The sequence below is a fragment of the Spermophilus citellus genome (assembly GCF_964194105.1).
Source record: "Spermophilus citellus genome assembly, contig: SCAFFOLD_94, whole genome shotgun sequence".
NCBI lineage: Eukaryota > Metazoa > Chordata > Mammalia > Rodentia > Sciuridae > Spermophilus > Spermophilus citellus.
Genome location: NW_027672722.1, coordinates 1,031,538 through 1,038,230, shown reverse-complemented (window position 1 = coordinate 1,038,230; position 6,693 = coordinate 1,031,538).

Sequence of the window (6,693 nt, the reverse complement as noted above, 5' to 3'; positions counted from 1 at the left end):
GAGTGGACGGCTGTTAGATGACGAGCAGTTGGGTAGCATATACAGCATGGATACACTGGACGAAGGCAAGATGAAGGATAGCTCAAGTTTCCATCATGCTGTGCAGAACAGCACATGCTTTAACACTTATGAATCATGGAGTTTTCTATGGCAAGTGAAATCATAGGAAGTAAAACTGTTGAAAAGGGAAGACAGCTGTATACGCTGTGGAAGACACAGCAGGAGCAGTCGGTCCTGGAGATGGGGGGTGGGAAGTGTGTTGGGAGGAAGCCTGAAGTCTCTAAGTGGAGAGCAGTGGCCTCAGGTGGGTGAAGGGACATGAGGTGACCCGGGGGGTGGAAGTAGGTTGGTAGAGGGGAGGGAGGGGGAAGAAGAAGGGAACCAGGAAAGGCCAAGGCAATGGGGAAATTTCTCTGATGGAAAACTGCTTTAATTTCTCTCTCTCTCTCTCTCTCTCTCTCTCTCTCTCTCTCTCTCTCTCTCTTAGTTTTTATTTTTTGGAATAGAAGGCAAATTACTCCCTGTTCCAGAGGGAGTGACAGCAGGTTCTGGGGAGGAAGTTTCACTTGTCAGTTAGCGGCCATGTGCCCCAGGGCTCTGGTGCTGCAGAGTGCTCTTCACACCCCTGGTGGAAGGACAGAGCTGGCCCTCCTTGATGGGGGGAAGCAAGGATCTGTACCTTGGGCAGGTGGCAGGAGAGCCACCTCTTCTGTACCTCGTGCTGGCCCGAGGGCTGAGGTGGAGCTCCATGAGGACCAAGGCCACACAGAAGCCAGGACCCTGAGACCACGGCTGCCCGTGGTGTAGGACAGCCCAAGGAAGGACCGGGTTCTTCTGTCCCTGTTTGTCCCTTGCCCGTCTCGCTGCTGCTGGACACCTTGCCCCAAGACTTCCGGTGGCTTCCACAGCCACATGTGCTCTTCCCATAGCTCTCTGGAAACACCTCACGTGGAGCTGGCCTAAGCCAGCCGGGGCTCCTGACTGCTGCTCGGAGGCCATTGGAGAGCTACGGACTCCTTCTACCATCCTGGCAAGAGGAATGTTCACACAGAGATGGAAGATGCTGGGCAGGAAAGGGGGAGATCGGAGCCGACTGGCCTCTCCCGAAACCTGGTATCCTGGGCCCAGACCTGGCCACTGTCAGGCTTGCAAGCCCAGAATGTCAAAGGCTGGAATTCCATCCCCCCAAACCAAAGGGCACCCAGAAGAGTCCAGGTGATTTTCTTCTGTCCAGGTCACACCTGGGTCCTCGCAGGTGGTGATCCCTGGCCCTGTTTGGGGTGGTTGGAACTCAGCACTTGGTGAAGGTGGTTTTCTGTCTTCTATATCTCCAAGTTCCTGTTCTGGTGGCCGCATGTCACCATGAGATTCTGCCTCCCCAATTTTCAAGGTTCTCTGGCTAAAATGTCAGTGTCTTTGGGAACAGTCACCCTTTCGAGTCTCCAGGGGAACCTGGAGCAGCTGAGGGTCTGAATCCAGCCTGAGCTGGGGACCAGGGTGAGGGTAAGGCACTGTGGGAACTCCGGTGCCTGAGTCTGTGTGACACCTGAGCCTGGCCGCCTGGCCTGGGTGAGGCCTGGCGTCGGCCTTGGCGGTGGCCCTGGCTAGCTGTGATTCAGCTCCAAGGGACCTGCTTTCTCGTCTGCAGGGTGGAAAGAAAGCAGCGTCCACACAGTAGAATGCCTTTGAGAGGTCACAGAGAATTCAGGCAGCATTCCTGGTGCCCGTTCTGCTGAGAACGCCCGTCAGTCATTTAGAGCTCAAGTTTAACACTGAAGGCAGCAGCCAGTGGATGGAGGGAGGCAGGAGGGGCCCCACAGGGAGAGATTGGCAAAAACCTCTGTCCTTCCAGAGCCCCTCTCCTGCCGCCTTCCTGCAGAGGCCAGAAACCTCCATCCCATCTGCAGGGCCTGGGCATGGGGGAGAGTATCGTGGGAGACACACGTGCCTCTCTGGGCACCAGGACAGAACGTGGCCCGCTCCACTGACTGGGTGAAAGGTAGGCCAGGTGCCATGGGGCACTGTGCTGAGGCTGGTGGGCATTCCTGTCTCTGTTTGCCTGAGGTGGGGCCCAGGCAGAGGCTGGAGGCCCCAACCCCAACTGCAGATGGGGAGAAGTCCAAGAAAATACGCTACCTATCCACCTGCACCTCCCTCGCAGGTCATCCCTTCCTGGCTTTGGGGACAGGAATGAGTCACAGGATGGGCCCTTGGGCCAACTCACTTCCTGTCCCCCGGCCACAGCCCATCTGGGGACTGCAGAGCTCCCGAGTCCTTCCAGACTCGCTCTTTCCTGTAAGGGTGAGTGGGAGAAGAACTGGAGAATGGCAGGGACCCTGAGGGGTGGGGCTTGCAAGATAGGGAAAGAGCATGAGGGACCAAGACCCCCAGGAGGAGGACAGGTGTGAGTCAGCTCCTGGAGGAGGGGGCATGTAGGCGGGGCTGGGTATAAGCTGGGCAGCCCTTTGTCACCGTCATCATCATCATCAAGACACACACAATGATGTACCAAGCTGGGTGACTTGTGCTTTCTGCTTGGGGACAGCCATGGCCCTCAACCCAGCCACTGCTATCACCAGTGCTCACCCCAGAAATTGGAGGCCACGAGGGCCAGACTGCCACAAGCCACAGACTCCGAAGTCACAGCCAGCGAGTCCCCAGGGGCTCTTTGCGTGCCCTGGCCTGTCCTTGGTGTGGCCGCTAGCTGGTCCAGCTCAGCCCCTGGCCTCTCTTCCACCTTGGTGCACAAAGCCCTGGGGTGGTAAAGGAGGAGGGCAGCAGGGGTCAGAGGAAGAGGGGTGTGGCTGGCAGAGGAGGGAGCCTGGCCCTTCCGGGGATGAATGCCTGCTGGGGCTGACCGGCCTGTGTTCTGGGTGACTCTGTTGTCCTCTGGGGGCCTGGGCTCCCTCATCTGTAGCCCCCTCCCACCCTCCCTGCACTACCCCCCCACCGTGAGTGACGCTACTCAGGCTGAGGAGACCCGAGGTCTCGCCCACTGTCCTTGATGCACTCAGGCCTTCACCTGTGCCCCCCTTGGTGGCCAGCGGGCTTTGCAGGAATGGCCTCCTTCCCGAGGGAGGGACAAGATCCTGGCTAACCAGGCAGGGCTATTTTAAAGGAAGTCACGGCCAACCAGAGAGCAAAGTCTCCATCTGAGTTTATGACAGGATGACAGGAGGGCGGTCAGCCATCGTCTGCTGGGCTAGAAACTTCAGGACCCTTCCAGATCTTTCCATAACCGCAGCTGGAGCTTCCTGAGCCTCCTTTGGTCTCAAGGTCCTACCTCAACCAAGTTCTCCAGCCGTCCAACAGCCAGGGGGCAGGGTGGGTGTTCTGCAGTGGAGGGGACAGAGGCCACTCACCTGGGCCAGCGGGGGGGACTGTGCCTCGGCCACTCAGTTCACAAAACCTGGTGGAGGTTAGCCCACCTTTGGGTCTAGCCTGCCAGCTACCCCTGCCACTGCCCAGGCCCAGGGCCACACCAGGGGGACCCTGCCACTGCCAGCACACAGCCCCACGGGTTTGCTCCTGGGGTGAAAGCCAAGCACAGCTCTGCTTTCAGGAACAGCGCAGGCTTCATAAGCTCCTGAGACCACTCCACTTTCAGTACTGGTGAAGTCAGGGTTGTGCATGTGACATGTCTGGGCCCACTTGCCCAGGGCACAGGGACCCTACTGTAGTGAGATCTCAGGCATGACAGGCCATTGGAACTGGAATCCATATCTTTCTTTTATGTGACTTTGGGCAAGTCTCTCAACCTCTCTGTGCCTTAGAATCTTTGTGTAAATGGTATAGACCTGCATGGGACCCTGCGATAGTTTGGATCTTGAATGTCCCCCAAAGGCCAGGAGTTGAAAGCTTACTCTCCAGACTATAGTGCTTTTGGGAGGTGGCAGAACCTTTAGAAAGTGGGCCTAGTGGAAGGAGTTAGATCACTGGAGTGTGCCCTTGAAGTGGGTATTGGAATGCTTATCCCTTTCTTTCTCTTTTGGCTTTCCAGTTGCCAAAGGGCCTCCTCTGCCAAGCCCTCACACCATGTTGCACTGGGCTCCCACAGGCCCAGAGCAACAGGGCCAAGTGACCATGGACTGAAACCTCTGCAACCACAAACCAAGATAAACCTTTTCTCTTATTGAGTTGATTATCTCAGGTATTTTGTGATATGACGGGAAGCTGACTCATGGGACCCATGAGGTTGTCTTGGGGATTAAACAAAGAAGTGCTGAGAGCAGCAGGGGGACCCAATGGCATTGCCTATGTCCTAGCAGGTGCCTGTTGAATGTGGGCTGCTCAAGGAAGCCCAGCACTCTCCAGGTGCCACCCAGGGAGCCTGGCACTGTGCTTCTGCCTGGCTACCTATGAAAGAGGGTCCTAGCTCAGAGCCAGTGTCTGCCTGTGGCATGCCAGCTCCTTCAGGCTGTGAAGCTGGACACTATGGGGACAGAATGAAGGCCTTGAACCAGGCAGAGAGTGGGGAGAATCACTGTCAATCTGTTTTTCCAAATTGCACTACTTCAAATGTCCTGGGCAGATGCCCACGTGTGTGGGTGTGGGGTCACTCAGCTGGGCCAGAGGCCCTTTGTTTCCTTTAAAGGCCCCATTGTGACCCCACACCAGCCCCAACCCTGGAACAAGAGGCCCTTGTGTGGGCTCTGCAGGCCAGCTCCTCTGGCCCTCGGCTGGCAGCGGGGATTCTGTCCCTGTGGGGTTGGTGCAGGGCGCCGTCCACCTCCACGGAGGCTGCGCCTGCCGGGCTCAAATAAGAGCCAGTGTTTCGTCAGGTTCTAGAACGTGGAGGAAGCCTGACTTCCCCAGAAGTGGGTCTTCTGCAGAGGGGCAGATGCCCTGGGGACCTACTATGAGAAGACAGGTCGGGAGGTTGGCTTCCAGGGAAGGTGGACAGCATGGGACCCTCCGGGCCACCCTGCCCTGAGAGGAAGGTCACCAGGAGGATGCCCCCAGGAGGTGCCCCTCAGCCTCCAGGAGCAAGGTGAACGTGAACGTTCAGTGCCCTGTTGGAGTTGACCCACAGCGGCCTCCCCGGGGGCCTCCTGGGCTGCACTCTCCCTGTGGGAGCCCCAGGGAGTTGTGTGAGGGCCCCAGAAGGCAGCAGGGACAGTCTGGGTGGCTCTCTGGGCTGAGTCCAGCCAGAGCACTGTCCACAGGATCCAGAGGCCCAGCTCCACCCATGAGGTTTCTGCCAGCTGGCCACTCCACTGGGTCTGCTATCCCGTCACTTCCCACTGAGCCCCGGCTCGATCTGGTCCACAAGCTTCAGCTCTTGGTCACACCACGGACAAGAGTCCCTCCATCCTTTCTCAGGCCCGGGGAAAGGGGAGCTCTCTGCTCTGGGGGCCTAGGAAGCCTCAGGTCCCTCCCCTTGGCAAGGTGCGTGCTGGGCCAGGCAGGCCTCTGGCTCTCCGAGGAGAGCCCAGGGGCTGCCTGACGGGGCACTGTCATGGCCCCGCTCTCGAAAAGAAGACGGAGTCCAAGGCCCACGCACCCCTACCTGTGAGGCCCTGGTCGAGGTCGGGGCTGTCCCTCTGCCCATGCAGTCCAGTGCCCGTGCCTCGTGCATGTCCACCAGAGGTGCTCACCGTGGCTTCTCCCTTTTTCTCTCCCCTTCAGCCCTGGGGATTGAACCCAGGGCTCCCCCTAAACTCCATCTCCAGCCCTTTTTATTTTTCAAGTTGAGACAGGCTCTCGCCAAGTCACAGAGGCTTCCAACGTGTGATCCTCTGTCTCCGTGTCCCAAGTCCCTGGTGTGTGCCACCACACTGGCTTCATTGTCGTCACTTCTTGAGAGGCCAGCGGTCAGATCTGCATAAGGACAGATCTGGGAGTAATCAGGGCCCCAAGGCCAGAAGGGGCTGCCCAAGGCCCCCATGCAGAGAAGCCTGGGCACCAGATCCACCCCTTCCTGGAGGGGCCAAGGGAGCCAGCATCAGGGGCTCGGCCACAGCTCAGTCTCTGGGGTCTGGGTGCCTTTGTGCTTACCCAGCAGGTTCCTTAAATGTCCTCCCTTGCCACCCCTGGCTCCCCAGGCATCGTGGGTTCTCAGAGAAGTGGTGCCCTGAGCAGGTAGGACTGCCACTCAGCTGACACTTGCACCTGCAGACACCAAAAAGCTGGGTACAGACAGCTGAGAGCTAGTGCAGGAGCAGAGGGGGCACTGGGTGGGTTGGTTAGAGGGGCAGGAGAAGGGGAGCAAGACCTGGGGAGGGCATTTGGGGGCCTGAGGAAACCACACCTGCCCCATTCACACCCAATTCCAGTAGGATGCAATTCAGGGGCTGAGGTCACGGCTCAGTGGTGGAGCACTTGCCTGGCCCGTGTGAGGCACTGGCTTTGATCCTCAGCACCACAGTAAGATAAACACACAAAAAGAAAGATCCATCGATACTGAAAAGTATTTAAAAAAAATTGGATGCAACTCAAATGGGAAATGAATCTGCAGATTTCTAAATGGTCTTGTGACAGAAGGGACAGGAAGCTGTATCAGAGTCTTCAGCAAAGCCATGGACTAGTAAGGGTTTTATAATTAGCAAAAATGAGAGAGGTCCTATGAAAGTTTATTTAAATGATTAAAAAATTTTAACTTTGGAAAATTCAATTCAGCCTTCTTGCCTCCCTCCCTTCCCTATTGCAAAGGAGCCTCGCTTGCACCAAGTTCTGGGGTGAGTCCCTGCGGAG